Source organism: Bison bison, unplaced genomic scaffold, assembly GCF_000754665.1.
Source record: "Bison bison bison isolate TAMUID 2011002044 unplaced genomic scaffold, Bison_UMD1.0 scf7180017864385, whole genome shotgun sequence".
NCBI lineage: Eukaryota > Metazoa > Chordata > Mammalia > Artiodactyla > Bovidae > Bison > Bison bison.
The window spans coordinates 4011654-4034762 of record NW_011494957.1 but is presented as its reverse complement, the minus strand read 5'-3'; positions in this window follow the sequence as shown (position 1 = coordinate 4034762).

The following is a 23109-nucleotide window of genomic DNA, read 5'->3' as shown; positions in this document are numbered from 1 at the left end:
GCATTTTCACAGCATCATTTTTCAGGATTTGAAATAGCTCAACTGGAATTCCATCACCTCCACTAGCTTTGTTCATAGTGATGCTTTCTAAGGCCCACTTGACTTCACATTCCAGGATGTCTGGCTCTAGGAAAGTGATCACACCATCATGATTATCTTGGTCGTGAAGATCTTTTTTGTACAGTTTTCTGTGTATTCTTGCCACCTCTTAATATCTTCTGCTTTTGTTAGGTCCATACCATTTCTGTGCTTTATTGAGCCCATCTTTGCTTGAAATGTTCCCTTGCTATCTCTAATTTTCTTGAAGAGATCTCTAGTCTTTCCCATTCTGTTGTTTTCCTCTATTTCTTTGCATTGATGGCTGAGGAAGACTTTCTTATCTGTCCTTGCTGTTCTTGGAACTCTGCATTCAGATGCTTATATCTTTCCTTTTCTCTTTTGCTTTTCACTTCTCTTCTTTTCACAGCTATTTGTAAGGCCTCCCCAGACAGACATTTTGTTTTTTTGCATTTCTTTTCCATGTGGATGGTCTTGATCCCTGTCTCCTGTACAATGTCATAAACCTCCATCCATAGTTCATCAGGCACTCTATATATCAGATCTAGGCCTTTAAATCTATTTCTCACTTCCACTGTATAATCATAAGCGATTTCATTTAGGTCATACCTGAATGGTCTAGTGGTTTTCTCTACTTTCTTCAATTTCAGTCTGAATTTGTCAATAAGCAGTTCATGATCTGAGCCACAGTCAGCCCCCAGTCTTGTTTTTGCTGACTGTATAGAGTTTCTCCATCTTTGGCTGCAAAGAATATAATCATTCTGATTTCAGTGTTTATCATCTGGTGATGTCCATGTGTAGAGTCTTCTCTTGTGTTGTTGGAAGAAGGTATTTGCTATGACCAGTGTGTTCTCTTGGCAAGACTCTATTAGCCTTTGCCCTGCTTCATTCCATATTCCAAGATCAAATTTGCTGCTCAAATTCATGTCCACTGAGTCAATGATAGTATCTAATCACCTCATCCTCTGTCATCCTTTCTCCTTTTGCCTTCAATCTTTCCAAGCATCAGGGACTTTTCCAGTGAGTCAGCTCTTCACATCAGGTGCCCAAACTATGAGTTTCAGCTTCAACAACAGTCTTTCTGATGAATAATCAGGGTTGGTTTCCTTTAGGATTGAGTGGTTTGATTTGCTTGCAGCCCAAAGGACTCGAGAGTCTTCTCCAACACCACAATTTGAAAGCATCAATTCAGTGCTCAGCATTCTTTATGGTCCAACTCTCATATCCATACATGACTTCTAGAACAATCATAGCTTTGACTATATGGACCTTTGTTGGCAAAGTGGTGCCTTTGCTTTTTAATATGTTGTCTAGGTTTGTCATAGCTTTTCTTCCAAGAACATTTGTCTTAATTTTGTGGCTGCAGTCACCATCCTCAATGATTTTGGAGCACCCCCAAAATAAAATCTGTCACTGCTTCCACTATTTCCCCATCTATTTGGTATAAAATGATGGGACTGGATGCCACTTATTATTTTTTTTTTAATGTTTAGTTTTAAGTCAGCTTTCTCACTATAGATTTTTAAAATATATTGAATAAGGCTCACGGTGCTATACAGTAGGTGTTTGTTGTTTAATGGTATGTATTGGTTGATCCCAAACTCCTAATTTATCCCTCCTCCATTTTCCCCTTTGGCAGTAATACATTTTCCTTCTACATCTATGAGTCTGTTTCTGTTATGTAAATAAGTTCCTTTGTATCATTCTTGTATTCCGTATAAGTGATACCAGATTATATTTGTCCTTCTCAGTTTGTCTTAATTTAGTTTGATAATCTCTAGGTCCATCCATGTTGCTGTAAATGGCATTGGTTGATCCATTTTTATGGCTGAGTAGTATTTCAGTGTGTCTGTGTGTGTGTGTATGCCACATCTTCTTTATCCTTTCCTCTCTTGAATGGAATATCTTCAAGGAAATATTGTGAGGTAAACATAACAACAGTTCAAAACTGACAGTCTACTGGAGACCAAGACCAGGGGAACTAAACTGTGCCTCTGGGACTTTAGAAAACTCATTCACACTTGGCATTCTGCAGAACTTTGCTTGTAGTACAAGCCATTGTCATGCTACTTTTTGTACATGTACCATAGGATTGAACCAAAAATCAATTGGCTCATGGAGATAAAGGGATATCTTAGGAAATGACTTTGTAAGTATGCATTATATTGCTGTTCAATTTCTTTTTCTACAAGTTCATTACATTATGAATTCATTATAAGTGATGAAAGGGAGCAAGTGCTTTACAGCATGGGCTTTGGAGAGAAACTTCCTGAGTTTGACATCAAGCTCTGCGGCCCATCAAGCTCTGTGTAACTGTCAGGTTTCAATCCTCTCTACCTGCCCCCATTTCCTCGTCTGAAGTATATACCAACCTCACTGTGTAAAAATGATCAAGTAAATTCATATTTATGATGTTGTAAGATAACTTCTTGGCTCTGTATATGTTTTATAAAATAAAATAAGTAAAACCTCCACAGAAATTAAGAAAAGGACATTTTTTATTTGTTTTTATGCTGTTTTCTGTTGCTGTTCCATGTTCTGTAAGATGTTTGTTTTGACACATCTCAAGGTATCATATCACATTTGCTGAGATTCTGTGTCCATCCTGTCTCTTCCCTTCACTCCTGCTGTTTTTTCATTTGGAATGTTCCTTCTCCTGATCCTTGCATGCCCAAGTCCTGCCAGCCTAGAAGACTTGGCTCAAATGTACCGGCCCCTTTCATCACTCTCTAAATGAAAATGTGAATTTCATCTTCCTCTGAAATTGTAAAGCTTACTGTTCAACTGTCACATTCAAGTTTTCTCTATCTTGTGTTACAGCTCCTTGAGTATGACACTTCATCTCCTAGATGATAGTCTGTGGAGGTGTTGTCAAAACCTTTCTACATACTCCACATATTGAGTACAACTCTTTACACAAAGTACATACTCAACAAATATTTGTTGAATGAATTAATGAATACTTGATTTAAATATATTTTGCAACTAAATTATATCATTTTTAAATTAAATATTCTAAAAATATCTATTGACAAAATACACATGATACAATGTTATTTTATAGAAAATTCTATATGCAATGTGACTGTAGTTTTCAAAAACAGAATCTCTATCCATCCATCTATTTACCACTTATCTGTCTATTTACCCATGTCTATCTATCAGGGCTTCCATGGTGGCATCTATCCATTCTGGAAAGATTGGAAATAAACTTTCAAGACTTTACAGTATTTATGTCTACATTATAAGATACAAGTATTTAAATTTTCTTTTAGGTTTTGATAAAATGTGTATAATCTCAATACATCACCTTTAAAATCATAAAAGCTTAATACTGTAACAACATAAGTGCCTATACAAAAGTAAGCATGCTTTAGTCTAGAAATATAAAAACACACCCTCATCTTTTAAGGGTTTAACTTTAAACTGAACAGATTAAAATGAATTGATTTAATAGATTTATCTGCTGACTTTCAGCATATAAGACTTTAGATGTCCTATAAGAAATAGCATATAAGATGGGTTTCATCTTCCTTGCTTAATTCTAAGTGCAATAACTAGTTTGTAATAAAAATTGGAATATTCAGCTTGGAGAAATAAAAAGTAATTTTCAGTAAGAAATTCTATGATAACTACTAAATATTTTCCACATAAGAACTTTAATTATTGAAAGCAAAGCATATTTTTTAATTTGCTTTAAATATGCAGAAAGAAAAAAGCAAGTAGAGAGAAATTAAGAAATACCAATAAGGAATTGAAAGAAAGTTGGCTATATATATCTATAGAACCTTTTTTAAATGATTCTGTTTGAAAATAGGTTTCATAGTGCTGCACACGTAAAATATAATGCTGCTGCTGCTAACTTGCTTCAGTCATGTCCGACTCTGTGTGACCCCCATAGACTGCAGCCCACCAGGCTCCCCCATCCATAGGATTCTCCAGGCAAGAACTCTGGAGTGGGTTCCCATTCCCTTCTCCAATGCAGGAAAGTGAAAAGTGAAAGTGAAGTTGCTCAGTCGTGTCCGACTCTTCGCAACCCCGTGGACTGCAGCCTACCAGGCTCCTCCGTCCATGGGATTTTCCAGGCAAAAGTACTGGACTGGGTTGCCATTGCCTTCTCCAAAATATAATGAATATATAAATAAATAAATAAATATATATATATATATTTATTTACTTATTGATATGAAGGAAAAGTATTTGTTATTTGAAGAAAAAAATTAGAAGTGAGTTCAATTGTTCTTATAAAATGAATTTTCTAGAGGTTATTATATTAAGTAGACTCACCATGTGTTGTTAAGTAACCCTGGGTCATCATTACTGTGCTCTTCAAATACTTAATTTAATACATTTTCTCAAAAGGACTTTCTTTCACCCTGGTAAGAGGTACACACATCTGACGTTTATCTCCTTAAAGAATTCCTTCCTCTTTGACAAAATTACTCATATCTCTGTAGCTCTTCTTAGGATAAAGTTTTCTTATGGTTTATTTGATTGAACTGAATTTGACTTGATTGGTGAGTGAATTTCCTCTAAAATGGTGCTGAAGAAAAGTTTGTTGAAAGAAATTTCACTTTAATGTATCCTTGGAAAGAAGCAACTCCACAGCAACAAAATGGCGGCAAAGGAGTTGTGTCTTCAGAGAAGAGTATCTGCTGATATTAAAAGGAAGTTTGACTCAAATTCACTCCTTTTTATGGCTGAATAATATTTAATTGCATTTATGTACCACAACTTCTTCATCCATTCATCTATTGATGACATCTATGTTGTTTCCATGTGCTGGCTATTGTAAATAGTGCTGTAATGAGCATTGGGGTACATTTGTCAATTTGAATTATTGTTCTCTCAGGGTGTATATGCAGTACTGGGATTGCTGGGTTATATGGTAGTTTTATTCCTAGTTTTTAAAGGAATCTTCATACTGTTCTCCATAATGTCTGTATCAATTTACAATCCTAGAGCCTGGTATACAGAGTGAAGGAAAACACATTATTTGTATATTGGTTTATGTATATGCAATCTAAAAAAATGGCACTGATGAACCTATTTGCAGGGCAGGAATAGAGAACAGACTTGTGGACACAGCAGGGGAAGAAGAGAGTGAGACAAACTGAGACAGAAGCACTGACATATATGTGTTACCATATGTAAGACAGACAATGGGAGCTTGCTGTGCAACAGGGAGTTCTGCCTGGTGCTCTGTGATAGCCTGGAGGGGTGAGATGGGGACTTGGGGGGAAGGTACAAGAGGGACAGGACATATGTATACTTATGGCTGATTCATGTTGTTATATGGCAAAAACAAGCACAATATGTTAAACCAATTATCCTCCAGTTAAAATTTTTTTTAAAATTCAATTTTGAGCACTTAATGACTGCATACAATAAAGAACACTTGATAAAGAAAAAAAAAGGAAGTTTGACATTAAAAAGATATTCATTTCTCTTTGTGAAGTTTTTTATTTAGCTGAAATATCTATCTAATATAATTAAGAAAATACATCAGAGAAACATTTTGGTAAAATATCATAGGCTGGCACAACTCACTATGCAATAGCCAAAGGGAACTATAGTTTGTTTAATATACAAAATAGGTCTTAAATGAAAACTTCAGTGTTGCTGCTATGTTCTTTTATATATAGTATGGGATGTTAAAAGTAGCTTTCCAAATGTTCCAGATTCCTGAGGATTATTTTTCCAACTTAAAAATCTATTAGTTAAATTAGGAGAATGAAAGAAACAACAATCATTTTTCCTCCCAAAATTTAATCCTGATGTTTCCAAGAATTAATCAGTTCTGATAAATCAAAAATTGATTTTATGTTCTTTATCACAGTATCACCTTGATATCTTATTTCATTCAAAACAGGTGTAAGATTCTGAAGAAGAAAAATACACCACTACTGAATTCTACCTGAAATATGTTCTTTCTCTTTGTTACCTTATTAAATATAATTGCATTGTCTTACTTTGATCTACTACTTTTCTTTTTTTGAGCCATCATAAAAACATTCTAGTGATGATCCAGTTGTTTATGAACAGCATTCCATGATAATTTTCATTTTCCTTAGAATTCACTGCACATTGCCCTTTGACTGAAGGCAAAAATTAGCAGGAATACAAACTTGTAGATCTACATATTTTCTTGTGGGCTAATAATTTGAATCAGCTCCAATATAGGATCATAAACATATTAAGTATATTACCATAAGAGGATATTTAGTGTTTATCCTAAGGCAAGATTAAATTTAAGCTCTTGTAATTGGATGAGGATCTCTTCAGTTTCCAAAAATCTACAAGGGAATCAGATTCTTTCACAATTCATAGCATCATGAGCTCTTTAAGGACATTTTCACCAAGCTATGTTTTCTTTTTCTCATTTAAATTTCTTATTTGGTATTGTCAACTATTTTAACCTAACTTTGCTCTCCTTAGAAACAAAGACAGTTGACATCATTCTGTTTGGAGACTAGTGCTTTGATATAAAACAAGACTTGAACCTGCTACGCCTCTTCAAATTATATTTGTTTCCAAGTTTTATTTTCTAAATTAGAGCCAGTTTGATATTTTTGGTTAAATCCTTGGTTTTTTTTTTTTGCTATTTTTGAGTTTCTGTCTGCAAGGTGTTCCTACATTGTTCAGATTACACTAACTAAAAATCTGCTTACTCTGGAAATTCAAACCTATATGACTTCTTTTTACAAGAAGAGTGAGTAACTCACTTCACTCAACACAGTCCAAAATTTCAAATAAAATTTGAAATTATAGCAAATATGCTTTCAAATCTAGCATCTCTGACCAATCAGGAGTGTTCTTAACACAAATTTTTGCCAGAAAGTGAACAAATCTCTGGTATCCTGATTATAACAGGTAGTCATTGTTAAGTGTGTGTTTCCAGCTGGCTACTTATTCTAGGTAAAGAAAGCAGAACTTGATCTCAGACCATTTCTACCTATACCATCTACCATTTACTTATTGATCTGGGAGCCACAGAGAGGTTTTACCTGTGAATATCATCTCTATACCAGATCCTATATATGTGATTATCTCATTTAGTCCATCTAACAATCTTTATAAGAAGCCAATGAAATATTAGTCATTAGTCTCATTTTGAAGATAAAGATATGAAATTATGAAGACTTAGAAGTGAAGTTGCTCATTTGTGTCCGACTCTTTGCAACCCCATGGACTGTAGTCTACAAGGCTCCTCTGTCCATGGAATTTTCCAGGCAAGAGTGCTGGAGTGGGTTGCCATATACTTCTCCAGAGGATCTTCCCGACCCAGATCTCCCGCATGGCAGGCAGATGCTTTACCATCTGAGCCAACAGGGAAGCCCAATGAAGACTTAACTTCTAACCAAAATCACACTCCTTAAAGAGTAGAAGCTGGATTCAAATTAAATTGTGCTCTTTCTTAGTGACTCATCTATTTTCCTGTAGAGTGTTATATCTAATGTCTTATAGTTCAATTCAGTCACTCAGTTGTGTCCGACTCTTCGCGACCCCTTGGACTGTAGAATGCCAGGCTTCCCTGTCCATCACCAACTCCTGGAGCTTACTCAAACTCATACCCATCAAGTAAGTGATGCTATTCAACCATCTCATCGTCTGTCATTCCCTTCTCCTCCTGCCTATACCAGCACCCGGGTCTTTTCCAATGAGTCAGTTCTTTGCATCAGGTGGCCAAAGTATTGGAGGTTCATCTTCAGCATCAGTCCTTCCAATGAATATTCAGGACTGATTTCCTTTAGGATTGACTGGTAGGATCTCCTTGCAGTCCAAGGGACTCTCAAGAGTCTTCTCCAACACCACAGTTCAAAAGCATCAATTTTTCTGCACCCAGTTTTCTTTACAGGCCAGCTCTCACATCCATACATGACTACTGCAAAAACCACAGCCTTGACCAGATGGACCTTTGTTAGCACGCTAATGTCTCAGCTTTTTAATATGCTTGCTAGGTTGGTCATAACTTTTCTTCCAAGGAAAAGTGTCATCCATGCACTATTAAATGCCTTTAAAATGAAGGGGTCCTTAAGACATAGTTCTAAAATCAGTTCTCTGGTCTGAGGGACTGGTTAAAATATTTCTGGATATTCTGAGTTATTAAATCATCTTAGCAAGTTCTTTTGAAAATAAATACATTGATATAGCAGAATTCATGTTCATACTATATGCAATTCATTAGACTGAGCTACATAATTGTATGTAACAGTAGGATAAATGGAAGTCCTTTAAAATGTATATTTTAATCTTTTAATTGTTAGTCTACTTATTTGTAACTAAGTTAAACTGTATCTAATAAATAGTTTCTATTCATCAAATTGATATAAAATTAGAGACATTAAAGTAAAATATACAGAAAAGAAAGAAATATATGCATAAAATTTCTAGTTTAAGACATTATCATTTTTATATTCTTCACAATCACTTTGCTAAAATCTCTTTTTTGTTAATCTGTAATTTTCAGTATAGTATTTTAGATGTTTCATATTTTGCTTCATTCTTTGAGAATCATTATTTGCATCCATTTTCCTTTGTGTTGTTGTTTTCTTAATGGAATACTTACTCTCACCATCTTGAAAGAATTTCCCTTCTCTTCCATCAGCTCTGGCCAGCTCCACATCTTTCTCCAGTAATTTCACAATGCATTTTAAGCTAACATAAGCTGTTTTAACATTTACTCTTTAACTGAAATCTTATCCATAATAGTATTCATGAGTCCATGATAACTTTCTGAATTCCTCCTCATAATTTCAAGGAGAAATCAATGCCATTCATGGATAATGTGTTAATATAGTTTCTTAAGTAAGAAGGAAATAATAGCTTTTGCTTTAGAAACATTTATGACCTTGCAAGAACATTTGTCCCTATAGGAAAAGGCAAAAAACAAACTCATGTTAGAAGCAACTTAATTGCTCATGAGTTCATACTATAGGAAAAAAGGCTAAACCATTACAAATATCCTTGCAACAAAATCCACACTGATAGGAAAACACATATAAATTGATGCAGAAATTATTTTAGTTTTCTCAAAGAGCTTACCTTGAACAAATAATGCACTGTTCCTCACTGCTAATTTCTAACCAATTCTGTTAGTTCACACATTAAGGAAAATCAACATAGGAAATAAAAGAATGAATGATAGACTCTAGGTATAAACTCCTCTATTGTCTGAAAGAGTAAAATGTTAGACACATTTTGATGGACAAAACCATCCCTAGTTATGAAATCAAGTTGTGTGTTTTTGGTTTTTTTGTCTAGGCAAATTTATTTATTTATTTACAATATTGTATTGGTTTTGCCATACATCAACATGAATCTGCCACAGGTATACACGTGTTCCCCATCCTGAGCCCCCCTCACTCCTCCCTCTCTGTAAATATGCATCTTTTTCACGTCACTTACTCTTTATTATTACACACCTCGCAAACCAAACATGCTAGATTTTCCCCAACATTCTCAAATTTTGACCTCCATACTTCAGCTGATTGCAACACTTTCATATATTTCCCCACCTAAACTTGTGTTCTCTTAGAGTTGCTGTTATTTAGTCACTAAGTTATGTCTGACTTTTTGCAACCCCATGAACTGTAGCCTGCTAGACTCCTCTGTCCATGGGGTTTCCCAGACAAGAATACTGGAGTGGGTTGCCATTTCCATTTCCAAAGGATCTTCCCATCCCAGAGATACAACCCAGGTCTCCTGCATTTCAGGCAGACTCTTTATTGTCTGAGCTACCAGGGAAGTCCTTCTCTTAGAGTATACCCTGTAAAAGATATATCATGACCAATATAATGATACAACAAGCCACATATTAAGATAAAACATTTGCAAAATATGTATCTGATAAAAATCATGTATACAAGATGTACAAAGAACTCTTAAAACTCACCATATAAGAAAATGAACAACCGGATTAAATATGGGCCAAAGAAATAATACCTTACCAAAGAAGACATAGAGATGTCAGATAATCAAATGAAAAGAAGTTCAGCATCATAGATTGCAAGTTAAACCAATAAGAATGGCCAAAATCCAAAACACTGACAACACCAAATACTGGTGAGGATGTGGAGCAACAGGAACTCTCATTCAGTGCTTGATGGGAATCCAAAATGATACATCATTTTCCAAATATTTGGCAATTTTATAAAACTAAATATACTCTTACCAATAGATCTAATATTCATGCTCCTTGATATTTACCCAAATAAGCTGAAAACAGATCTCCTTGAAAAACCTACACACATGTGTTTGTAATATCTTTATTCATGATTGGTAAAATTTCGAAGCAACCAAAATATCCTTTAGAAGGTACATGAGTAAGTAAATTGTGTTACATGCAATGAAATATTATTCAGCACTAAAAAGAATGAGTGACCAAGCTTTTGAAAAGACATGAAGTAACCTCAAATGCATATCCCTAAGTGAAAGAACAGAGAAGGCAATGGCACCCAACTCCAGTCCTCTTGCCTGGAAAATCCCATGGACGGAGGAGCCTGGTGGGGTGCAGTCCATGGGGTTGCTAAGAGTCGGAAACGACTGAGCAACTTCACTTTCGCTTTTCACTTTCATGCATTAGAGAAGGAAATGGCAACCCACTCCAGTGTTCTTGCCTGGAGAATCCCAGGGACAGCAGAGCCTGGTGGGCTGCTGTCTATGGGGTCGCACAGAGTCGGACACGACTAAAGCAACTTAGCAGCAGCAGCAAGTGAAAGAAGCCAATCTGAGATGGCTACACACTGTGTGATTCCAACTATAAGATATTTTGGAAAAGGCAAAACTGTGGAGACAGTGAAAGAACCAGTGGTTGCCAGGGGCTGGGGAGGAGGAAGGATGAGTTGGTAAAGAACAGAGGATTTTTAAGGCAGTAAAATTATTCTATGTGATATTTTAATGATGAGTACGTATCATCATACCTTTGTCAAAACTTATAGAAAGGACAACACCAAGAATGAGCCCTAATGTAAACTATGGTCTTCCTTTGGGTGATAATGTAGGTACAAATGTAGGCCCATTAATTGTAAAAATGTGACACTCTGATACAGGACTTTGTTGGTGGGAGTCTGTGTGTGTATGTAGGGGTAGAGGGTGTTTGATAAACCTGTACCTTCTGCTCAATTTTGTTGTGAAACTATAATATACCTAAAAATAAAGTCTGTCTATAAAAATAACAATACAGAGAAATTATCTGTAACATGACTTGTCTGATAATGCCATAGAAAATTAAGTCCATTTAGTGGCTAAAGTACCTCTTAGTGAGATAATCCTGTGACCCTTGGGATCATCAGGGAATCAGAGATCATATGTCTGGCCATTAGGAGCCCATATCATTCAGAAATGTCTTAATCCCTTCTGTGTGCACTCCTGTGCACTCACACATCTGTGTACCTGCTCCCTATCTTGTGTTAGATTCTGGCCTGCCTTGGTTCTTGGAGTGATCTATTGTACTAGAGTGGGAGAACTCCAAATTTTGATGCTAGTTTTCCTTACCATGTACCGAGGGGTGGAGTCAAGGAAGTCCCCCGCTCTGAAACAAATTGCCTCGAGCAATTCAAGGGGGTCCATCTTTTGAAAGATTGTGGGAATCTAGCATTGCATGAAGAAGTGATTTCTGCTTTCAACCTGCCCTGATCTAGTGCCACAGTTACATGTACTGATTCACATATTTTTCCAGAGATTCGAGTAATGTTTCCTGACCCTGTATTTATTGGGCTCTGAGCCCCATGGCCCCTCTGATTAGTTTACAACAGATTTAACTCAGATTCTCACAGAGTTCCTTGAGAAGACTTGACTGTCCTAGTGGTAGGGGAATTGATTTCTGTCCTGTACAATCCCCCAGTGGGTTATTAACAATAAGTGTTCCAAGCCCATGATCTTAAGGCAGGAGGTTTTTGGATCTAACCATTGGCCAAGTAGGAAATCCATTCAACAATGATCAGCTACCAGCTACCTTTTTAGGGGCCACGTAAGGTGGTTCAGTGAAGGAGATGAGGCAGGTTTGATACCTGGGTGGGAAAGATACCCTGAAGAAGGAAATGGAAACTCACTCCAGTATTCTTCCCTGAGAAATCCCATGAAGAGAGGAGCCTGGTGGATTATAGTCTATGGGGTCACAAAAGTGTTGGATGACTTAGCGACTAAACAATAACTATTCTAACAGCAATCTTTATTTGAATAAATACAGTTTAAGAATATGTACTCATTTTTATTGACAGAATTTAGTTTTATAATAGTGTTAGGTTTCTAAAAAAAACTGAGCAAATTTTACAGTTCACTTCAGTTAAGTTGCTCAGTCATGTCTGACTCTTTGCAACCCCATGGACTGCAGCATGCCAGGCTTTCCTGTCCATCAACAATAACTGGAGCTTACTCCAATTCATGTCCATTGAGTCAATGATGCCATCCAACCATCTCATCCTCTGTTGTCCCCTTCTCCTCCCGCCTTCAATCTTTCCCAGCATCAGAGTCTTTTCCAAAGAGTCAGTTCTTCGCATCAGGTAGCCAAAGTATTGGAGTTTCAGCTTCAGCATCAGTCCTTCCAGTGAATATTCAGGACTGATTTCCGTTAGGATGAGACTGGTTGGATTTTCTTGCAGTCCAAGGGACTCTCAAGAGTCTTTTCCAACACCACAGTTCAAAAGCATCAATTCTTTGGCTCTCAGCTTTCTGTATATTCCAACTCACATTCATACATAACTACTGGAAAAACGACATCCTTGACTAGACAGAACTTTGTTGGTAATGTCTCTGCTTTTTAATATGCTATCTAGGTTGGTCATAGCTTTTCTTCCAAGGAGCAAATGTTTTTAATTTCATTGCTGCAGTCTCCATCTGCGGTGGTTTTGGAGCCCCCCAAAAATATAGTTTCTCACTCTTTCCTCATCTGTTTGCCATGAAGTGATGGAACTGGATGCCATGATTTTTGTTTTCTGAATACTGAATTTCGAGCCAACATTTTCACTCTCCTCTTTCACTTTCATCAAGAGGCTCTTTAGTTCTTCTTCAATTTCTGCCATAAGGGTGGTGTCATCTGTGTATCTGAAGTTTTTGATGTTTCTCCCAGCAGTCTTGATTCCAGCTTGTGCTTCATCCAGCCTGGCATTTTGCATGATGTACCATGCATATAAGTTAAATAAGCAGGGTGACAATATACAGCCTTGACGTACTCCTTTCCAATTTGGAATCAATCCCTTGTTCCATGTCCAGTTCTAACTGTTGCTTCTTGACCAGCACACAGATTTCTCAGGAGACAGGTCAGGTGGTCTGGTATTACCATCTCTTTAAGAATTTTACACAGTTTCTTGTTGTCCACACAGTCAAAAGCTTTGGTGTAGTAAATAAAGCAGAAGTAGATGTTTTTCTGGAGCTCTTCTGCTTTTTTATTGATCCAGTGGGTGTTGGCAATTTGATCTCTGGTTTCTCTGCTTTTTCTAAATCCAGCTTGAACATCTGGAAGTTCATGGTTCCTGTACTGTTGAAGCCTGGCTTGGAGAATTTTAAGCATTACTTTGCTAGCATGTGAGATGAGTGCAATTGTGTGCTAGAGGAAAGCAATAGAATGGGAAAAATTGGAGAACTCTTCAAGAAAATTAGAGATCAGATCAGATCAGTCACTCAGTCATGTCCGACTCTTTGCGACCCCATGAATCGCAGCACGCCAGGCCTCCCTGTCCATCACCAACTCCTGGAGTTCACTGAGACTCACGTCCATCGAGTCAGTGATGCCATCCAGCCATCTCATCCTCTGTCGTCCCCTCCTCCTCCTGCCCCCAATCCCTCCCAGCATCAGAGTCTTTTCCAATGAGTCAACTCTTCGCATGAGGTAGCCAAAGTACTGAAGTTTCAGCTTTAGCATCATTCCTTCCAAAGAAATCCCAGGGATGATCTCCTTCAGAATGGACTGGTTGGATCTCCTTGCAGTCCAAGGGACTCTCAAGAGTCTTCTCCAACACCATAGTTCAAAAGCATCAATTCTTCAGTGCTCAGCCTTCTTCACAATCCATACATGACCACAGGACCAAGGGAATATTTCATGCAAAGATGGGCACAGTAAAGGACAGAAATTGTATGGACCTAATAGAAGTAGAAGATATTAAGAAGAGGTGGCAAGAATATACAGAACTATACAAAAAAGATCTTCATGACCCAATAACCATGGTGGTGTGATCACTCACCTAGAGCAAGATGTCCTGGAATGGGAAGTCAAGTGGGCCTTTAGGAAGCATCACTACAAACAAAGCTAGTGGAGGTGATGGAATTCCAGTTGAGCTATTTCAAATCCTAAAAGATGATACTGTGAAAGTGCTTCACTTAATATATCAGCAAATCTGGAAAACTTAGCAGTGCCCATAGGACCAGACAGAATCAGTTTTTATTCCAGTCCCAAAGAAAGGCTTCATACTACTGCACAAAATTTTACAAAGGGGTCCCATTAACCTCTTCCACTGTTTTCCTACTACTAAAACCATATTGTGCTAGCATAGTTCATTAGTTATAATTAATAAGCCTTTATTAATATATTATTATTAACTGAAGTATATAGTTTATTCAGCTTTTCTTCCTTTTCATTTGCTGCCTGTGTTCTGTTCCAGGGTCCCATGGAGGATGCTCATCTCATGTAGTTGTTATGCCTCTTTAGACATCTCTTGGCTGTGACAGTTTCTCAGGCTTTCCTCATTTCTGATAACCTTGACAATTTTAAGGTATACTGGTAGGGTGCTCTTCTGTTGGATTTATTCCTGATGTTTTTCTTATAATTAAACTGGGGTTATGGGTTCCAGGGTGAAAGATCACAGAGATAAAGTGTCATCTTCATCATGTCTTGTCAAGGAAGCAATTATTCCTTTTTCGTTTATTTCTTTCTTTTTTTTTTTATTTCAAAGCAACCTAGGGATTCTCTTAATTTCTCTTTTCCTATTCCTTCCCCCTTTCCAACCTTGTTCTCTCACATTTTATCTTCACATTAGGGCAAAACGTCCTTTTCTCTTTTAAATTAAACAAAGTGTTTTCTCCTTTAGTTACTTTGCATCCCATTTTTCTTAGAACAAGATAGACAAAGACTTCCCTTTATTTTGTGATATCTTGCAATGATCTGATCCCTGCCTATCTCACCAGAATATTTAGGCTATTCCCCTACCCCACTATGCCCCAGCCAAGCTATTCCTAAGAAACACCAACTCCAGTTATTCAGCATAGTTATGTGGCTCAGATGGTAAAGAATTCACCTGCAGTGCGGGAGACCTGAGTTCTATCCCTGGGTTGGGAAAATCTTCTGGAGGAGGGTATGGCAACCCACTCCAGTATTCTTGCTTGGAGAATCCCCATGGACAGAGGAGCCTGGCTGGCTACAGTCCATGGGGTCTTAAAGAGTCGGACATGACTAAGCAACTAAACACAGCACATTCTGCAATAATAGCTGAGGGATCCACCAATAATACCCAGTGCACACACAGGCTCCAGGGAGAAGTTCACACCTACATGAAACAGAAATAACAGAGGCAGTGGAGAAGAACTCAAGCCTGAACAAAGCATAGGAAGATTTGTCTATTAAGGTTTTTATCATCTGTCAGCTTTGCTAATTATTATTTTATTCTCCCCAAAGTTTTAGGTGTTCTTATCTAGTTTTCCACATAAACTTTAGAAATTCATCAATTTCTTAAAAAACAAACAAACAAACAAACAAAAACACTGCTGGTACTTTGATTGGAATTACAATATATTTATAAAATAATTTGAAATATTGGATAGTTTTACTGTACCTTCCAGAATGTTGTACATTTAATTCCTTTGTTCAAAACAACTAACCTTCTGATTTATCAATTTTACTTTTCTTATTTTAAAAAATAATTTGAATAACATTTGTTATAACATTAATTTAGTTTTCAATCTAATCATTCTTTTCTCTGAACTTATTTAGACTTTTTCCTGTTTTTTAAACTAAATTTTAATTTATTTATATACTTTTATTCATTATTATATATTAAAAAATCTTTGAAAAAGATAAATTTGTCTCTAAATATAGCCTGATCACTTCCTTTAAGTTTTATTTGTAATGTTTTGGATATCTTAATTTTCTTTAAAATCTATATTTATAAGCTTTGCTTCTTCTTCAATCAAAAGTATTTTTAAGAATAATCCTTTTTTTAATAAAGGAACCACTTGTATTTTAAAAACTTTTAAAGTAATATAAGCTTCTATTTTATTATGTCGTTTAAAATATTATACCTTTATTATCTCTGAATCGGGGAACATTTTCAGGCATTCTTAATGGCTTAATATCTGAGTGATTAGTTGTAACTTTTTAGCATGTGCTTAAAATGTACATTAATAAGGTACAAAGCTCAGTTTCTTCTTCTGAATTTAATCTTAACCATCATAAAGCCATATACTCTTTTCTTTTTACTTTCTGGGTTTTTCAGTATTGAAAAAGCAGCTATGCTACAAATCTCATACTTTAGCAATTGTATTTGTGTAGTTCCTTTTATAACTAACAGTTTTATTGCATGTTTGTATTTAATAGTATGTAAGGAGAGGATTAAAGTTTTATGACTATTTATAGGTGTTATTTTCTCTTATATCCATTATTTTCTGAAAACATTTGTAAAAGTCAAGCAATTTATTTTCCCAGAGAGCTTTAAAAAAACCTTCACTTATAGTAGGGCAGAATTACAGTGGATAATCTTATTTTAAAGGTTTCCATGAAATGGTACTTCACCAAAGTTTTGATGAGGATGTCTGTAAAATAAAAGAAAATTAGTCCATAGTTAAGGAATGTCTGAATGTAAAGGAGGTTGTAAAAAGTCACTTTTAAATTGATTTTTCATAAGTTTTTATATCTATTCTCTCTGAAATAGAGAATAAAAAATTTCCATATACTATGAAAATCATGTAAAACTTGAATAAAACCTGTCAAAAAAAAAAAGACCTTTATGAAGCACAAAAACAAATCCAAGAATGAAGACCACCTTGCTGTGGCCTCTGATGTCATCAGCTTCTGTCTGTTGTAATAGCCTGCCAGCACCGACTGTGAAAATGTTAAAGAAATGTATAATCAGGGGAATGAGAATGAAAGGCAGAAGTCTAATCAATTAGCATTTATTAACATCCAAGATATGCTGGGCTTGTGCACTTAAATTGTGGTGACAGTTATAATAAGTGACAGTGAGAAATGTCGGGAGAAGGATGCCAGGGCACCAGTGTTCAGAAAGCAATGGGATTGGTCATCTTCACAGATTAAATACAAGTGTGGCTATTACAAGGGAGAGCTCAGTTTCTCTTCAGTTATTCTCCTTTTATAAAAAATGTATCAAACATTGACTAACAAGTTGGATGTGTTAAATACCCTAGATTTAGTGTACATCATAGTCTAGTGCAAGGAGAATTTCCTGGCACTTTCCCATAAGAATATAAGACTCCACAGATGTAATGAGACTTCAAGACTTGTATGTAGGAACAATGAAAATCTCCTTGATAAGGAAAGAGAATATAGTACTGGAAAAGATGGTTACCAATCCAACAAAAGCGTCTCATAGAAGGCTAGACTCTGAGTACAAGCCAGTGTTGTTTATTTTCATTATAAACTAAAGCAGAAGTAAATCCTTCTTTGAGGGCACAAACATTAATCCAAAACCTTATAATCTTCAAAATTAGAGAACTGAACAGCAAGCCCTCAAGCTGATGTTGAACATCATTATGTGCACGCATACGTGCTAAGTTACTTCAGTTGTGTCCGATTTTTTTGGGACCCATTGGACTGTAGCCCTCCATTCTCCTCTGTCCATGGGATTTCTCCAGGCAAGAGTACTGGAGCGGATTGCCATGCCCTTCTCCAGGTGATCTTCCTGACCCAGGGATTGGACCTGGGTCTCCTGTATTGCAGGCAGATTCTTAACCATCTGAGGCACCAGGAAGTGGTGAAACATCATTATGGGTGTGTGTAATTCACACAATGCACACAGCATAGGGACCTTCTAGCCTGGTGGGGACACTCTGAATAGTTAAGAAAAAGACTTGCTTTAAATTAAAGAGTGACTTGCTTAATAACAATATCTTTTAATTTACATAGTTCTTTGTATATGTCAAAGCATTTTTACATGTTTTTGCACAGTATTTTACACATGCTTCATGTGATATTACCATAGCAATTTCCTAAATAATTTATCATATTCCCACAGGGTTGTTTTTTATTTCTATGGATTTTATACCATGATGAAGGCTACTAGAAAATTTTGCAAACACCACTCCTATGATTACATGCCACAACATTGTTTTGTTCTACTTTGCTCATTACAATGTAACAGACAAGAAGTTTGATAACTAACTGTTTTAGTGATCAATGTGGATCAGTATATAATTGAGTTGAAGCCTGCAAATGATAATAACCAGAAAAATGGTCAAAGCATTTGGTTAGCCATGCTGAAGTCCAATTCAAAAGCCAGCTCTTGCAGATTTTAAGGATAATTTCTTGTATGCAAGTATCCTTTTCCACTCAAATTTGTTTTTGAAGACAATCCACAATGTCACTTCCTCATTCCATGGAGCTATCCATCATACACTGGATAAATATGCATTTAAAAGTTTCTAGCTAAGAAATTCCCTATGTTCCAGTGGTTAAGACTTTGCCTTCAGATGCAGGGGGGTGCAGGTTTGATTCCTGGTCATGGAGCTATGATCCCACATGCCTGGCAGCCAAAAAACAAAACATAAAGGAGAAGCAATGATGCAACAAATTTAGTAAGGACTTTTAAAAATATGGCCCACATTAAAAAAAAAAATCTTTAAAAATAAGGTTACTGTCTGATCTTTAGAGGACAATTATGTAACATATCTTTCTTTAGTTGGTTCCGGTCCAAATGGTTCCTTTTTGTTGCTGTAACTTCTTATTTTCTCCATGAGTAAGAGAACTTTGAATTTGCATCTGGACACATGATTTCCTAAAATAATGGCCACATTGTCCAGACTCTCTCCCAGAAACTCTGTGTGGTGACATATATTTGTTCTGCTGACAGTCTGTAAGCAGAAATACTCTTAGGAGAAGGATGCTTGCTTTCTCTCCCGATTTTTCCTTCTCTTGGCTGGAATGCAGATGTGATGGCTGGATCTGAAACATGGAGAGAACCTGTATTCCTGAAAGCTTCAGTATTGGTTTACAAGCTCCAGACTAAGGATTTTGTTTTCCTAAGAAAGGGAATAGCTCTTGCTCAAGCCACTCTATATTAGCTTGCAAGAGCTGCCATAACAAAGTACCATAGACTGGATGGTTTAAAAAATGGAAATTTATTTTCTCACACTTCTGGAGACTAAAAATCAGATGTTACAGTGTTAGCCGGATTGGTTTTTTCTGAGACCTCGCTCCCCGCCCCGCCGCCCCCCGCCCCGGGTCTGCCCATGGTCTTCCAGATTCCCGCTTAGAAGAAAGCCAATTGTATCAGACTAGGGCCCATCCATATGACCTTGCTTTACTGAAATTACCTTTTCAAAGGCCCTGTCTTCAAACACAGGCTCTCCTGGTGGCTCAGAGGTAAAGAATCTGCCTACAATGCAAAATATGCTGAGACACAGGTTCAATCCCAGGTTCAAGAAGATCTCCTTGGAGGAATAAATGGCAACCCAATCCTATAATCTTCCATGGAAAATTCCATGGACAGAGGAAGACAACATCCCATTAGAAGCCTTATTATTATTATTATTTTGACTTGTAGCCAAAAACATTCGTAGCAAACTACAGGAAGATATTCAAATCTTCTAATTACTGATGGAAACTGTGTTATGCAGACATCACAGACCTCCTAGACCTTTGCTCTTCAATAAACCTGACTTTAGACCCAGTTTAGGCACACTTTGCCCCTGACAGGGAAACCTGTCCTACCAAACTTAAAAGGTAGAAAGCAACAAAACTGTGCTTTCTGAAATAGGACCCAGGAGATACCAAACCATATGTGTGAGTTTCTTCTCCCAAGTCAACCAGACAGATCACTAAGTCACTCCTGTGATGGTAAGTGATGAGCAGAGAGACATAAACTTGAGTTCTCTCATTTAAAATTCTCCATATGGAAAAAGGAAGCTTAAGAAAGTGACTTTTCTCCCAGTTCACTTCAGTTCAGTTCAGTTGTTCAGTCGTGTCTGACTCTTTGCGACTCCATGAAATACAGCACACCAGGCCTCCCTGTCCATCACCAATACCCGGAATTCACTCAAACTCATGCCCATCGAGTCGGTGATGCCACCCAGCCATCTCATCCTCTGTCGTCCCCTTCTCCTCCTGCCCACAATCCCTCCCAGCATCAGGGTCTTTTCCAATGCGTCAACTCTTTGCATGAGGTGGCCAAAGTATTGGAGTTTCAGCTTCAGCATCAGTCCTTCCAATGAACACCCAGGACTGATTTCCTTGAGGATGGACTGCTTGGATCTCTTTGCAGTCCAAAGGACTCTCAAGAGTCTTCTCCAACACCACAGTTCAAAAGCATCAATTCTTCAGCACTCAGCTTTCTTCTCAGTCCAACTCTCATATCCATACATGACTGCTGGAAAAACCATAGCCTTGACTAGATGGACCTTTCTTGGCAAAGTAATGTCTCTGCTTTTCAATAAGCTATCTAGGTTGGTCTTAACTTTCCTTCCAAGGAGTAAGCACCTTTTAATTTCATGGCTGCAGTCACCATCTGCAGTGATTTTGGAGCCCCCAGAAATAAAGTCTGACACTGTTTCCACTGTTTCCCCATATATTTCCCATTAAGTGATGGGACCAGATGCCATGATCTTTGTCTTCTGAATGCTGAGCTTTAAGCCAACTTTTTCACTCTCCTCTTTCACTTGCATCAAGAGGGTTTTGAGTTCCTCTTCACTTTCTGCCATAAGGGTGGTGTCATCTGCATATCTGAGGTTATTGATATTTCTCCCGGAAATCTTGATTCCAGCTTGTGCTTCTTCCAGCCCAGCGTTTCTCCTGATGTACTCTGCATATAAGTTAAATAAACAGGGTGACAATATACAGCCTTGACGTACTCCTTTTCCTATTTGGAACCAGTCTGTTGTTCCATATCCAGTTCTAACTGTTGCTTGCTGACCTGCATATAGGTTTCTCAAGAGGCAGGTCAGGTGGTCTGATATTCCCATCTCTTTCAGAATTTTCCACAGTTGATTGTGATCCAGACAGTCAAAGGCTTTGGCATAGTCAATAAAACAGAAATGTATGTTTTTCTGGAACTCTCTTGCTTTTTCCATTATCCAGCGGATGTTGGCAGTTTGATCCCTGGTTCCTCTGCCTTTTCTAAAACCAGCTTGAACATCTGGAAGTTCACGGTTCACGTATTGCTGAAGCCTGGCTTGGAGAATTCTGAGTATTACTTACTAGCATGTGAGGTGAGTGCAATTGTGTGGTAGTTTGAGCATTCTTTGGCATTTTCTTTCCTTGGGATTGGAATGAAAACTGACATTTTCCAGTCCTGTTACCACTGCTGACCTGCCGGGGCCCAGCCCCAGCTGATCCAGGGTATTCGAAGCGGGGACGGTGTCTGCGACCTATTTATTTAAATATTTTATCAAAGATATAAAGAGTAATAGGATGAGGATAGCTCAGTAGGAAACTTCAGTGGAGGAAAGAGGCTGAGTAGCTTGGTTTACGCGGGAGACCAATAAAACTTCAAGACAAGAAGCTTGCACCACTTACGTAGGCCGCAGGCGTCCTTCCGTTCTCCCGAAGGAGAGGGGACACTGAGGCCTCCCCGGTCAGATCTTAGAAGCCCAGGCATAATTAGTAAGCATGGCAGGTTCCGCACTCCAGATGGAGACTCAGCCAGAGTGAGAAAGAGAGAGACATGGGGAGACCAGTATTTTGAGAAACTGATCCCAATTCTTTATTTTCCATGGTCTACTTTTATACACTGAGATGTTATGCAAAAGTCACGCGGGGTCAGCAGTCCTGACTTTTATCAAAGTCAGGTGCTTCATACAAATGTATACAGAGGTCTTAGGGGTGTTACATCATCTTCTGGCCAGGGGGGGCCTGCTGACAATTTATGACCCTCTCCTTGTGACAACGGTCAGTCAACCAGGACACTTATTTCTCCAGGGGTGATTATTCTTAAAACAGACGCCACCCAAATAAAGTTACATTCCTATAGGATGAGGGTGTAGTGGGTTTTAGTTAAGGAAAGAATTTACTTAGCCTAAGGTCTAACGTGATTAATATCAAAGGTTAATACTTATTTCTTCTATATACTCATTAACGTGTGTAAGGGCAGGGGATGTGGAGACTTAGCAACAAACATTGGCTCAACAAATGAAAAACCCTTCACCAACACAATTTCTAATCAGCCCATTATACTTATACTAATAGTTTTCTAACTTTTCTAAGGAACCTGTTTTTAGAAGGTTTAAAGCATCTCATGCCTCTCACGGTTGGGAGGCTGTGAGCAATCACATGTGGCCGGACAAGCCTGTCAGGCAGGCCAGAGAACCTTCAGAGGAGTTTGTAGGTTAAAACACTCTTATCACGCCCAGGAATTATTATTAACTGGAGGTCTAAGTTAACTCCTTTTCCGAAAGAGGTGGTGGGGGACAGCCCCCCGTAAAGTCAGAGGTGTAGGTGAGAGCACAAAGTAGTAAAGTAGGCAGGCTCTGGTTAATGGGGGTAGATGCTCAAGGATTTCCAGGGGGACTCCTGAGGCTCGATCCCACCTTTGCGTATGTCGAGCCTCCTTCCTCATGACCTTTGCCATGGGCGGAGTACCTCACTCTGGCCCCCAACAGCTGAGTTTTTCAAATTTGCTGGCATATTGAGTGCAGCACTTTCACAGCATCATCTTTCAGGATTTGAAAGAGTTCAATTGAAATTCCATCACCTCCACTAGCTTTGTTTGTAGTGATGCTTTCTAAGGCCCACTTGACTTCACATTCCAGTATGTCTGGCTCTAGTGATCACACCATCATGATTATCTGGGTTGTGAAGATCTTTTTTGTACAGTTTTTCTGTGTATTCTTCCCACCTCTTCTTAAAATCTTCTGCCTCTGTTAGGTCCATACCATTTCTGTCCTTTATCAAGCTCA